We start from the raw sequence: 20,292 nt of genomic DNA, 5'->3' as shown, positions 1-20,292 counted from the left end.
ACAAACGCGTCTGTGTAAGCAGGGGGGACCCCCCCCGGCACTCCCCTTGTAAATAAAGCGAACTTTTCTGAAGGCGAGATCGGAGCGGGTCGCGCTTTGTTGGGAGCGGGCGGGGGGGATCCAGGGACAGTCGCTGTCCCGGTCGGGGACCCTGTAGGGGCCGGCAGGGAGGGAGGGCACGGGGAATGACGGGGGCGGGGGCGGCCGCTCACGGCCAAAGCCGCGGCGGAAAAGTTTTCACGCCTTCCTGGCTCTCGCCCCTGTTTCTGGTTTACTACGGAAAAGGCATTTAATTGGCGCTGGAAGCGGAGGGCGGCCGAGGAACGGCCCTGGACGCAGCGACACGGAGGGGTCGGGAGGAGCCGGGGAGCGACAGCAACGGGAAAAACGAGGGGTCCGGGGGTGGGAGCCCGGCCAGGCTCGGTGCGGGCACAGCGGGGAAGGGAAGCACCGAAGCCATTGATCTGCAGCTGTTTGTTCCCTGTTCCCTCGCTGGGAATGCGATCAAAGCCGGGGGCACTTCGGCCGGGAGCTCCTGCCCGCAGCCCCCGGGAACGGGAGCGCTTTCGTGGCTGGCCCGTGTTTGACAGCAGGTTTACTCCTGTTTTACCAACCACAGCAGGGGGAGAAATGTCTAGAAAGGGAATTTAAAGGGCCACCGACAAAGGCAGATGCCACCAGCTGAACCACCTTCTCCAGAGCCAGTCAGGGGTAACTTTGGTGTTCCAGACGCCCCGTGCAGGGAGCAAATCCCATCAACGGGAAACTCCAAAGCCCCGAATAGGGAACGAGGAGGCATCAATCCCCACTGCTGGGAGATTGGCTTGAAATACTTAAAAATTACAACAGGTAACACATTCCTGGAACTTGTTGCCACAGGTGAAGAGAGGAACAAATTGTTCTAACAGGAGATAACAGGGTCTTTGGATCATTTGTCATCTTTGGATCGTTTCTTGTGGTGCCTCCTGTTCCCTCAGCTCCCCCAGGGCTGTCCCGTGCCCTGAGCTTTCCCCCACACAGAGACGTGGTTGGTGGGTGAAGTTTGTCCTTGGGGCAGTCGCTGCCCCTCCTCTCATGTGCTGTGAAACCAGAGTGCTCCTGTGTCAGAAGGACCAATGGAAGGTGTGATGATGATCTGCACATAAAGTTGTTCCTGCCCGTGGCAGGGGGTTAGAAGGGGATCTTTAAGGTCCCTTCCAACCTAAACCATTCTGGGATTGTGTGGGATGGTCCTACAATGCCCTTTGCAATTACAGAGACAGGAGTTACTTGTTATCCTTACCAAAAAAAAAACATATTTAAGACAAAATGCTTGAAATTTCTAGTACCTCAGTTGCAGTCTTATGAATTACAATGTCCAAAGACACCATTTTCTTCACCTTTCCTAAGAAACAAAGCTGCTGAACGCATTAAGACTAATATTGTGTTTATTTTCTTTGGAAATTAGCCATGTGGTCTATACATAGAAACTTCAGTGTGTTAGAGGCAAAACACAGCTCCTACTGGCCACAGCAGGTTTATATTAGAGCTGTGCTCATACTGGGAATTTTATTCAATGGGAAGCTGTTCTGGAGGAGAAGTACAGGGATAAATAAACCTCTCATAAAGGTAAGTAAAGTTTGCACCCAGAAAAACTGCAACTTTGTATTTTATTAATGAATCTAGATCTGTACTAACATGTTAAATTAATGGTTTCAATGCATGTTTTCTTTCTTTTTCCCCTGACTTGTGATTTGAACAGGTATGACAAAAACTCACTTACAAACACTTACTTGGAACTTGGCCTTTGTGGTGCTGGTAAATTTGCATCATAATATGGGTCTGCTTGAATACAAGCAAAGAAAAGCTGGAGTGTAAATTAATAGAAGAGCATAGGGACATAATTACAGGTCACACAGAACTCTGCCTGACAGAATTACAGAGCCCTTCCATTTGGAAAGTGTGTTCTCACCACCAGACAGAGTGACTTGCCACCAACAGTCCATTTCTGTTGAAGCCCTGGATGTACATCGTGGTTCCCAGCCTTGCCCCCTCACAGAGGGAATTCTCTTGCACACCTTTCCTTGGTGTGTTACTTTTTTTACTTAGATCTGGCTTAACTGTATTTTTTTTTCCCGTTTCCTTCCTTCATCACTTGAATTAGGAATTTCCTAAGTGTCTGGCAAGTCCCTGCCTTGTAATGGATGCAACCACAAATAACACCTGACTGTTAAGTTTGAAAGCACTTTACAAAGCTGAAATTCAAAATGTAACCAAGTTACTCAACATCAAAGCTGGGAAAAGAAACCAAGAGCTGCTGCTTGCAGAAGGTCACTGATCAATCCACTGGCCAACAAACTTCCTCACCTCTCAAACTCCACAGTGGCAAGTTTTCTGTGTGCATCATCTGCTTCTACATATTTCCTGTGTTGCTGTCCCAAATGTGCTCCATACAGAGAGGTGTAGAAACAGACCACAAAACTCCAGTAATAGTTTTCAGGCTGATCAAGGCTCTCTTTGGACCCAATCTAATTCATGTTTTGAATCCTTAGAGCCCACATTTTGCTTTGGTAAATTACTGGTGTGATTGCCATTGTAATCATTACAATGACAAACTCAACACCAGCACTTGTGGAAGGAGAGGGAGGTGAGGAATCTTATCAGTCAGGAGACATGTGCCTGTGCCCCAAGTCACCCCATAATTGTTGTATGGCCATGATAAAATACTGAGTGTAAGCCTGTAAAAACTGCAGCATTCGTAGTTATTTTTATTTTGAAGTAGCTTCACCAGAATAGGATTTTTCTTTCACAGGTCAATTTTATAAACTTAAAAGTTTAAACAAATTTGATGATCAGAACCTTATAGATCAAGTCTTTACATCCCTGTATTTTTTTTTTCAGAAGTACAGCTGGAAGGCAGTTTTAAATATGTGCAAACTACTTGGAAGTCCAAGGCAAACGGGAGGAAGGGCTAAGGCCCCAGCTGACACAACACAAAGGGTTCTGTTGTAACCTGTGTAAGTTGGTTTTAGGGCCAGTCTGGGCACATGATGACTTAGGATTTGGTAAACTTACCTGGAAAAAAAAAGGTTTGGTAATATTATGAAGGAGGCAGAAGCACTTAGTAGGCATTATTAACATTTGAGCACACAGCTGAGCAGGTGGATAAGCAGTTTGTGTGGCTACATAATTGCTTGAAATCTCCAGCACAGCAGAAGTGCTGCTTTTCATTGAGGAACAGGTGATGCTGCACAATTCATGGAAGGCTTTCAAACACATTCCTAGAAGAAAATTAACCATGATTGGAAGAAAACTGTCAGCCAGTCACCTCTCATCCAGCACTGCATTTGTCACAGCTCTGAGGATGTTCAATTCAAATGTGGAGTGATAAAAAGAACCTTGTTTTAACTGTCTGCTGTGATATGAGTGGCCATTTTGCTGCCATATGTTCCAATTACATTCAGACGGCTCTGGTTAATTTTTCTTAGCTCTTGTATTCTTTTCCAGACAAAAACTGATGGCTACTAACATTCACATTTGGCCTATTTTATTTTTGCTGGATCAGGAGACTCTTTTTCACCATGCAGACAAAAAACTTCAATCAAACTGGGTGCAACTCACCACCACTCAGGGCCATAGTGCTGCTTCATCATACCCAGGTCACTTTTAGCTGTGAGACAAGAAAAGGAAAATATCATGCAAAGAGAAGCTTCCATCTCATGCTCAACAAACACTTCTGCATTTCATATTATCTTTAATGTTAATGATCCTTCTATCCTGAAATTTTATAGGAAAAAAGATCAAATGTTTTATGCAATTCAGAACAAGGCAATTAGTTCAGAATAAAATTTTGATTTATGTACCCCTCCTCCCTGGAAGAGGAACCCAAAGCCTAGCAGCAACAGATTTAAACTGAAATAAATAAATACACTGTCTAGCAGGATTATTCCCAGCCAGTTAAAAGTCTTTTCCAGATGATGAATATTTTATTTAATAGCAACAATTTAACCAAAAGTTGATTAAAAATAATTACAATTCAAGCTCCAGAATAGTTCTTTTAAATATAAGCCAGCAACTTATGCCAAGAAAAATAAGGAGCTTCCGTCTGGCATTCAGTCAGGTTAAGGAGTTTCAAACAGGAAAGTGCTACAGAAGCTCTGTCCTACCAGTATGCCTTCAGAACCTAGTCCAACTGGGAGCTGAGTCAATGATCTTTCCTTCAGTAAGAGTAGAAGGCCCCAAAATATCATGGCAATGTGCTAATTTTGCTATTTCAAGGGTTCTTGCAGGAGTGAAGTCAGGGGTAAAAAATGTAACAGTCATTGATCCTTAGGGAGTGAGTCAGGGCAGCAGAGCTGTTCTGTGCCAAGTGAAGGGCAAAGTAGAGTTTCCTCTTTGTTACTACCACAGAGACTTGCCCAGGCCAGCATTTCCTAATTATCTTGCTCAACCCCCTCTCCCTCCACAGATGAACTCTGCCGTTTGGTTCCTGTCCCTACCAGCCCCAAAAGCAGGAACCAGGCAGGCAAAGTGTGCTGCTTCCAACCCTAGAGCTGCTCCCATGCCCTTTCCAAATACCTCTTGTGCCATTTCCAGAGAACTGTGCCTGCTTCCCACTTTGGGGAACATTGGAGAGAACATTCTTTGCCTCCTGAGTTTATACAACTCGTTCCCACAGGATTCTTAGTGCAGGTTTGGATGGAGCAGGGTCACTTCTTTGTAGAAGTGACTCAAGTCTGTTATTTCAGTCCCACTGCCAGATCAGTCAGATATTCTGCCATGCTCCTGCCAGGCTCAGTGAAGTCATCCTCCTCATCCTCTACCTGTCCACAGTGCCCACACTTGGCCATGGAATCTGTCAGTGGAAGCAGGAGGATGGATGGTTACAGCCCAGGTGTGTGACACCTACTTTGTCTCACTGTGTTTACTGTGGTTCAAATGTCCATCGGTCTTTCTGCACAGCAAAACCAACAAAACCAGACTCAAAATCTACTCCAAGGTCACATCCTTCCTTATTTACCAAATCAGGCTGTCAAGTGCAAAACTGAGATCAGTCAAGTCAGACCAAGAGCTGGGCTACACACTGCACCATTGCAGAGAGACTGCAGGAAAGAGGAAAGGACAAGGCACAGATTACAAATACACAGCACTTTGTCTAAATCTGCTTCCAAACTGAGACTTTTTTTCATCTCGGGGAACCTGCTGGGTCAGATGTGGCTCCCTGCACAGAGCAGTCCTCAGCATATTTCTGTTCCATATAACACTTCACTCTCTCAAAGCAAGGAGACTTTAATATCCATATGGAAATGAGCTTCCCAGGTTTACCTTGCATTTCATCATGTACACGTCCTGAATCTGTTAGGCTTGTGCAAGGTCTCCAAAGTTCTTGTATTAGAAGAGGTGCTGAACAGCCAGTCTTTATCTAATCTCACTAATGGTTTCGTAACCTCTGTTGCATTCCAGGTTGTCTCTTTTCTGAACTAAAGGCTTCTGGCCTAATCATCTCCTCCTCACACTGATCAGCCCTGTGATGCTCACAGAATTATTGCAAGGGTTGCATCTCCTCTCACAGACTTTCTCTGGATGAGTCAGTGATGCTATCTCAAAATTTATTATCTACAAATACACTGTTTGTGCTTTGCCTTGTAAAATTACAGGTGACTTGTACTTGAAAATGTCCTGCTCCTAGAAAGGTCATCTTCTGTAACTGAGATCACTTCATTGCAACCAAAAGTTATTTGGTTTTTAAATTAGCTTTACCACAGATCAATTGCAATGAACTCAACATTTCTCTTTTTTAATGTAAGAGTTGCCAAGAAGATGTCTCTAAAGAAAATGCAACTAAATGCAATTTTAAATAGAATTTGGGTTCAGTGTCAGGAAGGAAGGAATATTTTGTATGTTGCAGTGCTTGCCAGGTGAAAAATGTCTTGTGGTTAACTGAATGTAGGTGTCGAGTTAGATTTACCATTTTTTATGTGACAACATAAAACTGAATCCAGCAGTTTGTAAACAAACACAAAGTACTTACTTCCAAAAAAAGCAGGAGGGAAAATAAGATTATGACTACTCTCTGGTATTCCTTATCAATACACACTAGAGAGAGAAAATCTGTTTATAATGATTTGACAAGGCAGGGAGGGGGAGTGGGGAGGAGGGAGGGTGACACTGCCCTGCCGTGCTTTTGTGAGTTCTTTGATGCACAGGTTGAGCTCACGTTGCATTCTTTAATGCAGCATCTCTCTGGGTGTTTTTCCCTCTTCAGAACAGAAATGATTGCTGTGTCCTACCTTTGAGATCTCTACATTGGCTCTGCCAGTTATTGTAAGGGACAGATAATAGGACACGTGGAACAACATGATCCTTATGAGACAAAGCTAGAAAAGAAAAAATAATCAATAATATATATTTTAAAACGTCTGAACAAGTGTTATTATTCTGTGGCTTGCATTAAAGTACTTCCAGTGTTCAGCTTTACAGGCACACACAGGAAGGTGCCATCCCCACTGAAAACTGTGTTAATACAATGTTAGTGGTCATGTGGTTCAGTAAATAGATCATGGGAGACTTGAGCTTATTCCCTTTTCTCAGAAAAGTTGGGAGATAGATGCATCTATGACTGATATTAAAATATATTTGAAGAATTTAATATTTAAACTGAAAATGTTACCAATTTTGTGTACAATTAAGAAGATTATGATTATTGTGATGATTATAACATTGAGTTTGGGATTCTACTTGAGTTTCTGTTGCTGCCACAGTTTTCCTAAGGGGAAAAACCCCAAAACACACACATCCTAAGCTGTTTATAACCACTGACATTAACAGGGACCACTAGCAGCTACTAAACTTCAGAGATAGGAACTACCTCACTTTCCTCTTAGTAAAAATACATCCCAAGATGGCCTCAAAGTGAGTTATCCAGCTGCTCACCTGCTTATTACCTGGATTATATCCTTGTTTAGTCCTGATCCATCTACACTAAGCACTCAGTACCAGACAAGCTGCACGGGCACAGGGGCACACACACATGAGTAAAGGAACAGTTTGAGTGGTTCTCACAAATACCAAGGAAATATTGGATTAAAAAAGATCCTTTTTCTCTGACTGCTCCTTACTTCAGTTCTTCTGCATCCCTATTCCACTAACCCATGTAAGGAGAAAAGGCAAACCTCACGTTTCCAGACTTGCTTCAATCCATCTCACAGATAAGAAAAGCCACGTTACACATTTCAGACCATCGAGGAACTCCCTCTGTGCACGAGAGAACACATTTTTTCCCTTCCTGTAACCAATTACTGCAAAATTTGGAAAGTATCAGATACCTACCTAAGGATGTCTACATAAGAGGAGCAGGGAAAAGCACTGAGCCCTCCAGAACATCAGAAAGCCTCACACAGAGGTTTGATGTTTCCCCTTTTTGTTCAGAGAGGAGAAGTGAGTCAGGCACACTAGAATCTGGGTTGCCTTTGGATCTCAGACATGTACTACTTAATTATCATTAAAATCATACAAGCATGAAAGAAGCAATGAGCATGCATGGATTATTTCTTTGCTAAAACTCACATGAGGGAAGCTGCTCCTAAAGGGCTCAGAAAAGAGAAGGCAGAGATTTACTCTACCTTTGCCACTCAAACAGTGCAAGTGTTGCTGTCTGAGCTGATCCTTTCATAGGCCAGTATCCAGTGCATCAAGGCAAAATTCTGTTAATTACAAAAAAATGAACTGGACAGTCCCAAAATCAGAATATTTGCTTTTATTACTGACTTAATACTTGTTGATTATTTTGGGTTTCATTTGAGGAGGAAGCTTAGGAGGAGACTTCCCCCCTGCAAGGGTCTATAGCTTTTGAGGGGAAAACTGCCAGGATCCCAAATATGTGCCACTGTAGGGGTACAAATCAGCCTTTAAAAATTCAAGCAAGCCTTCTCACTAGTAATCAGAAGGTATTCCTCACATCTCTGTTTTCTGGAAATCCTTTCTTGTGTTCATGTTACTCCATTTGCTTTAGCATCCTCCTGCTCCAGCTTTCTCCTTTCCTTTCTGTTCCCAGAGATCCCCTGTTTCTCCCCTTTCCTTCACAGTATCTTGTTCTCTTTACAGCTCCTACACACCAAAACTTACTCAGAGTTGGACTGTAAGAGAAGGTGATCAGCAAAACAAGGAACTGCTTCCCTTTCCCACTGTCTGGATACGATGATAATAATCACAAGATTAAGAACACCAGAAATATGTTATTGGTCAGAGTGGTCCTTCCAGCTCAGGGTTTGACTCCAAGAGGAAAGCACACATCTGTCTGCTTCCTACTGCTTGTCCCCCTCATGTTCCCCCAACATCTACATTGTTATGCCAACTGCTCCCATTAGTTTATGGATCTGTCATCACAAATTTGTCTAATCCCTGATTAGACCAACTGATGCAATCTGTCCCCACACTCTCTTACTGGGGCAAGGACGAGTCTGTGTGTAAAGTACTTTCTTTAAACTAGTTTAAATTTAAGCCCCCTCTTTCTTCTGCTGTTTTGTGGTTTAACACACACCACATATTTCATACAGGAAGCACCGGAAACATTTAACAATTGTCAAAAATATGGAGCTATTCTCGTTTTCCCACAGTCCCTTAGGACAAAAAAAGCTTTAGCACTGTTTTGCAGGGCAAGGCAGGTCTACACTGGTGCTACAAGAGCCTTACACCAACACTTTGGAGCTTGTTCAGCTCTGACTGAGTGAGGCAAAGGCAGCAGGAGCTGTGTCTGTGCTTGTCAGGACTGAGGCTGTCCCTGTATTCCTACAGCTCTCCATCTTCTGCTTTTAGTCCTCCAAAATTCACTGGGTTTTTGGCAGGGACCAGGAGGTGAGACCTTGTCACTGGGTCTATCAGCCACGGCTTTGGAAACAAACACCAGTGCAGAGCATTAGTTGCTCAAAGAATATACAACTAACTTCTGCCAGATATTTTTTTCCCCTCTTTTTAAAAATAAATCCATACTTGCACTACACTCCCAGCCCCTCAGGTTCTACTTCAACATGTTTTACATCGCTCCCATATTCAGGAAATATAAAAACTGACAAAAGTAAGAGCTTAATTGTGAAACAGTAAAACAGGAAAGGAAAGAAGAGTTAGAGGTCTACATTTGACCACTTTCACCGGTGGAAGAAAACTGGCAGAAAAACTGCTGAGCCAACAATATGCTCCTCTGAAAATCTTCTGAGCCAACACTATGCTCCTCTGAAAATCTTCTTTAAACCAAAATCCTTGCACAAATGAGTTTCTTCACTTATAATAGATTAGCAAATCTGTATTTATATTAGTTGATATCTGTTAATACTAGTTAGAATTACAGAAGAAGTCAACTCAAATCACTTTTTGGAGTAATCTCTGTTTATCTCCAAACTACTTCTCTGCTTTGCCTTCATAAATAAAGTGGCCAAACCCCAGACAAGCTAAAGGTTTCACCCATCAAAATATAACCTCTCCAAAACATACCTTAAATGCACAAGTTTACATTGTCTGGGGAAGAGAAGGAGAGAGTGGAGCAGGAGCTGTTACAAGCACTTCCCCAGTTGTAGTTCTGCATGATGCCCAGTGCTGAGTGCAGAGAAGTGGAGCAGTGGGACACTGAGGGCAGCGTTTGCCTGGTGCAGGATTTGTCCCTCTGCAAACACACCAGCCCCACACAGCACATCCTTGCCTCCTCACAGCAGTGACTGCCTGTGTCACAACTCACTCTCAGGCCAGAATCAATTCTTACTTGGGGAAACAACATTTCTGTAACACAAACTAAAGACCAACACAGCCTCTAATTTTAGGCAGTGGCTTGCGTGGGATCTGCACACGCTTCCGAGAGGTGACCTGCTTTTTATTCACTGCATCAGTGTTTCCCGATCGGCTGGATGTTATTTTGAAGAGTTTGAAGAGACACTAAACCGAGCTGGGAGAACGCAGGCGGCAGTGAGGCACTAGGACCCAGCAGAGCTGAGGAGTGGGAAGGGGGGGCAGTTTTCTCACCCAAAAGCCTGCAATTCTGTCCCCACCCCCTGCTGACCCACATCCTTCAGCCTTCACTGCTGGGGAAAAGGAAGAGGGGGGAAAAAAATCAACACTACTTCAACTTATGTTAAAATATAACTTTAACTGAATCTAGTTAAAGACGGGCAAGAAACAGTTAAGTTTGAATGGAAAAAAAAAACAAAACAAAACAAAACAAACAACAACTGGCTTCTGATCAGAAGGAGGAGTTTGGCTTTCAGCGATTTTTGAATCAGAAGTAAATACAGACTACAGTGAAGCTTCCTGCCCGAGCTGGGGTGCCTCAGAGGTTCCCTCAGCACCCCAGGGTGGCTCCCAGCACCCTTCTTCAGCAGCCAGCACCCTTCATTTCCATGTCCAGGGTGGGAACACAGCCACAGAGAGCCAGCTGCCCCCCCCCCAGGGGTCCTCCCGCTGCCACAGGCGGAGTCACATTTTTAAGTCATTCCGGGTTTGATCACTAATTTCACTTGCGTAAATTGTGAGTGGATTGTCTGTGCTGTAAAAGGTGGCCAGGGGAGCCCACATAGAGGGTCCCCAAGTTTGCTAAAGCCACGTTCCCGGGATGTCATTTTGTGAGATATGTAATGACCACACTTTTTGAAGAGTCCCTTCAGTACACGAGGTCCCCAAGGGCCTCTGCATTACAGGTTCATAGACTCACTGGGGGAGGAAAAGACCTCTGAGGTCATGGAGTCCAACCATTTAACCCCTGCAGACACGAACCCAAGGAACTTCAGTTGCAGAAGTTGGGTCCTGAGCCTTGACACTGGGAGGAGCAGCACCAGGGCTGAGCAAAGGCTGCTCTTGCTGAGTTAAAATCCTCCCGTAGGGACTCCTGCCGAGATGCCCATTTGTCCCACACACAAAATGCCAGAAGAGCTCAGTGCTATACACCAGTTAACCTCCTGACTCGCTGCCTCTGCCCTCACACCAGTGTGACCAGACTCGTTAATGTTTGGAGGGTGTTTTTTCTATGAATAACTGCTGTTACTGCTGACCAGTGTTACCCTTTGGACACCTTCCTTCGCAGTCTGTAACCTCCATGTTTTCCACTTTGACATCTTCATTCCTTTTCCCTTTTTGATTTTTCAGCCATTAGTCTCTCCACTGGGTTGTTCTTTCGGTTTTGGTTTCTTTTCTTTTTTTTTTCTCTTGTGATTTTATGAGGAAATGACAGCTAACACATGAGAGGTTTACAGTAGAAATGGCTTAACAACTTCGATCTGATTTTTTTTTTTCTGATTTTAGTGGAAAAAAAGGCAAGACAGGACACAGACCCAGGGAGGTCACAGGGAGGAGGATGCTCATCAGCTGAGACACAACAGAGGAGGGTTATACTTACTCAGACCTGAGCTTTAACTTTCTGAAGTATTGGGAAGTGCTCTCCAGCACTAACTTTCTATTGCCTGTTTATTGCTGAATCAGACTCCCATTGTGTCCTTGATTACTTCAATTTCCCCATTATTCAATAATCCACAGTTCCTCTCTTTGCATTAGCCTGGATTCTACTTCAAAAAAAATCCCTGTGGATATCAGAAAAAAAATTTGCCTGGAAATAAGTATTAAAATTTAGGTTGGGCAAATGTCTGAATGCTTCAGGAAACATTTTCTTTCTGGTGAAAGCAAAAACAAAAAGCACATAAAGAAAAAGATTTTCTGCTTGCTTCTCTGGCTTAAGGTTTATTTTCTATTTCTCCCAGATTTCCAAGATTCCAGTAGCCCTGAAGGGTTCAGCAGTACAGCTCTGTCCACTCTGTCTTACCCACACAGAAAGGCCATCGTGGCCTCCCAGTACCTGAAGGGAGCCAACAAGAAAGATGAAGGGAGACTATTTAGAAGGGCCTGGAGTGACCAGACAAGGGGGAATGGCTTCAAACTGAAAGAGAGTAGGGTTAGATATTAGGAAGAAATTCTTCCCCGTGAGGGTGGGGAGGCCCTGGCACAGGTTGCCCAGAGAAAGTGTGGCTGCCTTATTCCTGGAAGTGTCCAAGGCCAGGTTGGATGGGGCTTGGAGCAGCCTGGGCTAGTGGAAGGTGTCCCTGCCCATGGCAGGGTGTGGAACAAGATGATCTTTAAGGTCCCTTCCAACCCAGGCAGTTCTAGGATTCCATGATTCTGTGCTGGCTGTGAAGAGATCCTTCATGCCCGTGAATCCCTCCACGCTCTCACAGCACAACCCACAGCCAGGTTGTGTTCAAGAACACCACAGAGAGGAGCAGCCCTTCTTTAGCTGCACAGTGTTTGCACAGCAAGGGGTATTTTTATAGGCCTCAGGGCTGCTGCACATCTGTCACCCCTGTGGTGTCCCTGACGTGGAGCCCGGTGCTCCCGGATGGAATTGCTGCACGTGTGGCACTCCTGCTTCAGGATGGGCAGCACAGCCAGCTCCTTCCAGAGCCACCACCCTGCTGCTCACGCCTCACACAGCTCTTCTGTTCACCCTCCTACAAATTCTGGGCTGCAGTAGAAAAGGGCTGTGTTCAGAAAGCATCAAAAGAAAGATTTTGCCACTAACAGTGCAAACGATTCGGTAACAAATGGCATCAAATTCAGCGTGTTGTAAGAAATCAGAATCCCATATTCTCAGGTGTTCTGGACTGGACAGCAAAGCACAAGCATTCCCTCTCATCTAGACCACATTCAAAGGCTGACAGACAGCTGTTTCCATGTCTGCACCTTGTTTTCATACATTCTGTCCACAGTAGGAGTCACAAAAATCTCACTTGGACGTTTGTCTCTCTTCACTAAGGAGATGTGTCTGAACAGGGCCCCAGGAACCTTGAAGTAATGAATATTTTACAGTCACATTTTAAGGACTTGCACATAAATAAGAGGCATACCTAACTGATATTTACCTACAGCTGCTGCCATAATAGGAAACCAAATTAATTAAAAACATCAGCAACTACAGCTGACAGGGGAAGAAGTGTATTAGATAAATACAAAATGCACCCAACTGTTACTTTCACTGTGACAGAGAAGCACTAGTTTTCCAGAGCTGGCAGCTTCACATTTTCATGTGGATTAACTTACCTATCACTAAAAATAAAATTAATTTACTACATTGTGCACTACTTGGCTGTTGGGTCACATTGATCAAAACCCAAACCAAAACCCTGTTATAGTTCAAATCAGGATGGCCCTGTAGCTCACTGGCAGAGGAATGAAGGCCATTATTCCAATTTGGTTAGAAACTGGAGTTACGTGAGACAATTTATATTACTAGTGTTGCTTCAGACTGTATTTGTGACCCTTAAGCAGCTCACCATGGAGGAGGTTATTTCTGAGGAAGCAACACTTTCCTGAGCTGCAATCTCTGCATGATTATCTGTGAAATGCTTTTGTTTTCCTGATAGGTTTTGATTAAAGCTATGTTCACAGTACAATATTTTTTACTCACACACACCAATTCAGTGCACCTATTAAACAAGCTTGGAAAATGCCCTCAGAATCACAGAAAGAATTGCAGTACAGTAATTTGTAACACAGCTAAAAAAAATTATCAGATGACAAAAGAAGGGGAAAATAGGGAAAACTCAGCTTCTCTGCCTCAGCCCCCACCCTCAGCTTTCCCCTGGAGAACCATGTCCAAGGTGTTTTCCCTCACTGACCACGTGACAGACCTTGTTACTACAGACCTGCTTCCTAGAACAGCCACTATAAATATGACATCACATTAATTAACCTTTCTTTTATTCCTCTGCAGGAGTGATATTACAGTGGAAAGTCCAGATAACATGCTCATTAACTTTTCCATTCTTTGAACCAGTAAGCTGACAAATTCAAGCAAAAGTATTTGAAATAAGCTTAATTTGTCTCATTTTTTACTCGGTTATCTGCTCAGCCTAAGAGACAACTTGTTTCTGATGCATGAAGCAGCAATTTTGTACCTGGTACTAGCCTGAAATGTTCTCTTCTGTACCTATTTCACCCTAAAGTGGCTCATTCAATCAAGGGAGGCTTTTAAGCAGATATTGGAGCTGCAGCCGTGACTCAGTGACAATAATGAGACCAGACAGCTTAAAACCTTGATATTGTTTCTGCTTCATACCCAAGCTGACACCCCACTGAGATCCTTCCACATTTGCCTCCCTTTATGATACTGCAAAAGGCACAGCTCATCACAAACAACAACATTAATGAGATTTCTATTGGGATTGCAATACATTTTTCTACTGGGACCATTTGGACACTACTATTTGCCTACTTATTCCTCTCCTAATTAATTCTACTGGCAGTTGCAGATCTTCAGTTGCATAAATACTCTCCTGTGTTTGCTCAATTAAGTGGAAAGATTCCTGTAACCTAACATGTTAACATTAGGATAAAAACAGCTGCATAACCTCCACCTAATACAGAAAATCCTGGAACTTTCTAAAGGAAAAGCCTTTCAAAGCTCCTTAGACCTCTATTTTTTCCCCAGTTGTTCATTTTAATTTTCAAAAGTATATTACAAATATTTTTTCCACCTTTCAGAGCTGGTGAGTGTACCAGATTACCAGTGAGTACAAAACAGCATTTCTTTGGATAACTACATGACAAGGAGCTTTACTACAACTTTACTACACCGAATGATACCACTGAAGTTATTAAAGGTTTAGGGAACAGAAGAGTTCAGGACTCTGCTGCATCATCCAGCACCCACCCACACAGCTATGGATGACAACAAAAGTCCTGATGTGTCAGGGGATGGCTTTTGTCTTCCTGGTTCCATTCCAGTAGAGGGAGAGAGAACTCATTTACCCAACTCTTTGGAGGAGCCTTCAGCACTGCCAGTGCCAACCTTGGCTCAGGAAGTCTGGCCAGAATCCACTTCTAGGAGACCCAAAGAAAAATGGATTTCTCCCAGCAGGAAAAAGAATGTCATTGTTCAAAAGGACAGAACTCTGTCCAAGTGCCCTCACAGCCCATGTCAGTGTTACCTCACTGTTCCAGCTTCTGTGCTGAGAGGCCATTTCCTATCCCAAGCATTCCTCCCTGGATCACCCCTTCCACCCAGGAGATGAGTTTCAAGGTGCTTCAGACTTGCACCTTTGTTTAACAATAATAAACAAAGCAGATGAACATCTTCAGTCACTCCACGTCACCAGTTCCATACTCCCTAATGTGTGCACAGCAGCCTGTTTGCTTTGATTTATGACTAGGAATTTGCCTAAAAAAATTCCCTTTTGAGGCATCAATGATATGCCAGCTTTCATGAAACTACAATCCCAAATTTCAGGACCTATTTAGGACTAGTAGCTCCTTGTCATTCCGTCCTGGGTTACACGGAGTGTCTCAGGAGGCCAGGTGGTGGCTGTAATTCAGTTATATCATGGATTTGATATCTAAATGTTCTCATCAAGAAAGTCTGCCACTTCAGCAAGGCAAAAGTAGAACAAGTGTTTTAACTCCATTGCATTTTGACAGTTTCCATGATTACTGCACTTTTAAAACCAACACCTTATGGCCCATGTCCAGTCTGCTCACAATGTCCCTATTGGCTCTCCCTTATCACAGATTATTTAAGTTTCCAGTTGGAAACAATCAGCTTGGAGAGAGTTGGTTAAGTACTTTAATGAGGTGCTGGCTTACAGCCCTGATTTTAATACTCAAAAGGAATAACAGTTGATAACTCCCAGCCTCCAAGGCTACATGACACACATTACTTTTTAAGACTATAAACAGGATTATTTTGTGTTACAAAACAGAATTAAACTTTTCACTGTCTAGGACTGTAAAATTATTTCAATATGGATTAGCTCTAGGTTTTCCAAACATTATCAACTTTATCAATGCTATTCAGTGCAGGAACTTCCAGCTGTGTCAGTTAAGACTGCAATTAAGAAAAAATCGTGCCAATTAACCAAAGAGCCTCACAAGATAAATATAACACTAACTTTTTTCTGAAGGCACATCCCACTTAGTAGAAAATTCCTGTTCAGCAATGAAGTGCTTCCTATTACTTGGCATTCCTGCTTATTTGGAGTTGTACAAACAGAACTGCCCTGCAGGTTAGGCGTGGATTTGACATTAGTAAAAAACATATATCAAACCTCAACTATGGATGCAGCTAATTATGCACACAATCAAAAAAAAAAAAAAAAAGAAACATTTGAATTTTTATCTCAACAGTTATGAAGCAGGAGAAAATATTGACAGGAAAAGTATCCATAATGATCAGATCCTTACAACCAGATGGCTTCCTCTTGCAGTGAAAATAAATGGTTCCGAATGTCCTTTGGCCTGTCTTCACCACAAAGTTGTAATCTTAGTTCCTGAATCCAGATGTAGACACTTCTTTCCCCCAAGCCTAATTTAATCCCTGGTATTTAGGACACCAAAAGAATTTTCTGCAGGGCTTTTCCACACCTATTAACTTCTACAACCATGTTTTTCCGTTCCTCATGTTTCGAATACAGCACTTTTCAAACACAATGCAGAGCACAGGCCTGCTGCCCTCCCTCCCAGAACACACCCTCTTGAACCTCTCCCCTGCACCCAGATCAGCACACAATCCTCCAAACACATTTCAGCAGGAATGACAAACCTCAACCTGAGCTATAAATTTTGAAATAGAGGACTTCTTGCAGATACAACCATCTTGCCCCTATTCCACAGGCTGTGCTTTCCTCTGACTGCCTATGGAGATGGTGGGTTTACTCCCTTTTTTTGCCAGCCTGATCTGTGTTCCTGAGATAGTCTGACTGGTATAAATCTAATTAAACTCTGAGCTCAACATGGATTTGATCTGAACTATTACTTAACTTCTAAGTATGACAGAGGTCATGGGTTGGAAGGGACTTTAAAGATCACCCCATGGGCAGGGACACCTTCCACTAGCCCAGGTTGCTCCAAGCCCCGTCCAGCCTGGTCTTGGACACTCCCAGGGATGGGGCAGCCACAGCTTCTCTGGGCAACCTGTGCCAGGGCCTCCCCACCCCCACAGGGAAGAATTTCTTCCTAATATCTAACCCTACTCTCTTCCAGTTTGAAACCATTCCCTTGTCCTGTCACCCCAGGCTCTTGTAAATAGTCTCCTTCCGTCTCTCATGTAGCTCCCTTCAGATACTGGAAGGCCACAATTAGGTGACCCCAAAGCTTCCCTTCTCCAGGCTGAAGTACACTGATTTTGTTTAAGACTTTAAAGGTTTGATGGAGTTAAAGGTGAGGAGACACTAGAATGTTTTTCTAATGATATCAGTTGATTTTTTTAAAAAAAGACATAACTCTATTTTTAGAAAATGATGTGTCTCTCCAATACATGTGCTGCACGTGCATTCAGTGAGTAAATAAGTACCTGAACTTGCTTCATTCATTTCTGAGGCAGAGGAGGCAAGAATCTTCTGTTGTGCTGTAAAACCTGAACCTCAAAACTGCAATTTTGGTGCAGTTCTCCTTCCTTAAAGACAAAAGAAGAAAGAAGAAAAATCATTCACCTGGTGAATGAAAGAGACCAGCAATTCGTGCTGGGCCAAAGCCAGTATAAAACATTCAGATGTAGATCATCTTCCTGAATTGTAGCTCCTGCTGTCCCACTGGTCAAAATGAAAATCTACATGTTCCCAGAAGTGCACAAACCCCAAAATATGTCCTGTCCCAGTCCCTCACCTCCAATGAACAGAGCCTAATCAGTGGTTAAAACAATGATGGGTAGGGTAGCAGCACTGCTGTAAAACAAGCTTTAGCGAGGTATAAAGGCCTGGTAGTAAATTTGATGTAAAACAAGATGTAAGAATAGCCCTTGTCCTAAAAACACTGGAGCAAGTAGATCTGTATCTTTTACAAAGTTAGGCTGAATTAGAGGCTGAATTAACACCCACCTCCACTGCAGAGCCATCAGACAAGCACTGTCTAATCATTCAGAGGTTCAGACAAGTTAGCTCAGATCACCAATTTAAATCACAAAGCTTATCTAATTTTGCCCGAAGCGGGTACAGGACACTCACTTCATCCCTCTGGCTGCCTTGCAAGAGGCAGCAGTTACCAGTGGTGACAGGATTAGGAGAAGCTGCAAGTCAGGGGGAGACAAACATCCAGTTACAGTTTATTGTATTAAATGAACATTTCCATGGCAACCACTGACTCAATCAGCCCGATTTTCAGGGTGAAGTTTTACTTAATTAAGAAAGGAAGCATAAAATCTTAATTTGAGCCTGTTACAAAAGGTAAGTACTTTGCCTGTTTCAACAAACTGATAGGCCATGAATTAAATGAAGAATGCTAAACAGATTAAAGCGTTGGATTTTGTGCATTTCTGTTGATGTTTTGGGGCTATCCATTCACTGGTTACTCCGGGTAAGAAATGAAGATGAATTCTATCCTGATCAGTTCAAATACCTCTGCACTCCAAATTAAAATAAAAAAGTTGAATTTTAACTAAAAAGAGTAATAATAATGCAAAAGTAACAATTAATTATCTTTAAAAAAACCCCAGACCTGATGAATTTTGTAAGCATTTGTTCTCTCTAATGTTTCAAGGTTTGTTATTATTATGCATCAGGAATGACAGTGCTCCATAAAGTTACAAAGATACTAGGGGTTGGACAAGATGATTTCCAGAGGTCCCTTCCAACCATTTTCTCAACAGCTAAAGGACAGATTCACTGGTTTCTATCTTGTCCAGCTGTTTGTTAATTAAAATACATACTAATAATAATATATAAACCAAACTTCTATTGTCACATACTTCAGTAATCATCATTAAAACGAGTAATTGACACATTTAACTTTTAAACACTGCAGGGTCATAGAATTTAATGGCGACCCAAGTACTACAAAGACATATATTCAAAGAACTATAAATGATGAGAGCAAAGCAAACTGTACAGGTCAGAAACCACCACTAGCAACTGTTAGGTATTTAATTTTTGGTATCTCACCTTTTATCAGCAGCACAAAAGCCAACATTTCAACAAATACTGTATTTTACTGTCTGAAATATAGCTTTAGAAACTATTTCAGGGGAATGATGGCTGTTTGCTGTGTTCAGAGAGCCACATCTAGAGCAACTGGTATTCCACAGAATCCTTGAAAGCATCTGGAATAAGTGGTTAATGAACACTTCAGCTGAAGGCTTTATAGGACATTTTAAAGCTTTCCCATCCCTCAGAAGAGAACTTGAACTCTGAAATGTACCATGACAGTATTTACATCTGTCTGTGTAGGAGGGATTACCTTCTCTAAATATTTTCGGTGATTTCTCCGTGTCAATGCCTCTTAACTCACCAGCAGTCATCAGGTTCAATGGATCAAAATTGAGTCCGTTTATTTATGAAATAAGCACTTAGAAAGCCCTTCCTGTTTCAGATCACTACTTCAATAATAACGTGCTCATAAAAAAAAAATGAATCTGCTCATTTTCATTATTTGCTCATTTTCTGGGCAGTCATTGTTACCTGTGGCTCATCACTCTGGCCTGGGATGGCAGGACAAGCAGCAAACTGACTCAGCGTCCTGTGTTTAAAAGAAGCTCTTACCAAACCAAACTTAAATGGGGGGGGGGAGGCCCGGCGTGAAATAGTTGCAGCACTTGTGAAAAATGAACAAAAGGGCAAACTTCACATTGTCTTTTAAAGAGGCACCTTCGCTGCTTGTACAGTACAATTTGCACTTTCTGATATAATAATAACAACAATAATAATAATAATAATAAACCCAGAGGAATAAGATAGAAATCAGGGGCTTCAGATTGCCCAGGATGGATCAGATAATCCTAATAATTATTTTCTAGAACTAAACGATAGAAACGGGTCTTTTTGTTTTTTTTTCCTTAACAGTACACATTAGGAAAAAAAGAAATGGAAAAAAAAAAAAGGAAAGGAAAGAAGAGAAACCAAGAAGGGCAGCTGAGTACCAAAGTCTGCAAGAGACAGGCACCTCATTTTTATTTGTATCCTTAAAATCTCCTCCTGCTGCCAAGGCTGCCGTGTTGATCTGCCCTATTTACAGCCCCGAGAAGCCAGAGCTGAGCCCAGTCGCGGCACTGCCAGACCTGGAGATGAAGGCACCGCTCTGTTAGTGGCATTCCCATGCCTGAATCCTCAGTAAACACAGAAAATCACCAATGGCAACTAACCCTGAATAAACACAAAGCACATTTAAATGACCATCTGAAGTGCCCCATTAACCACCCTCACACTCATCCTCAGGACAGACCCCAGACAGTTTTGTGTCCACATTTGACGGTTCTTCCCTTGAATGTTGTTTGGCTTGTTAAAGCTCAGCAGCCTAAAATAACAGTGCCCAGTGAAGTTATTAAACCCCAAAATAGCCCTGTGACAATTGTTTGATTTATTTCCC

Source organism: Chiroxiphia lanceolata, chromosome 11, assembly GCF_009829145.1.
Source record: "Chiroxiphia lanceolata isolate bChiLan1 chromosome 11, bChiLan1.pri, whole genome shotgun sequence".
NCBI lineage: Eukaryota > Metazoa > Chordata > Aves > Passeriformes > Pipridae > Chiroxiphia > Chiroxiphia lanceolata.
This window is presented reverse-complemented; position numbering follows the sequence as displayed.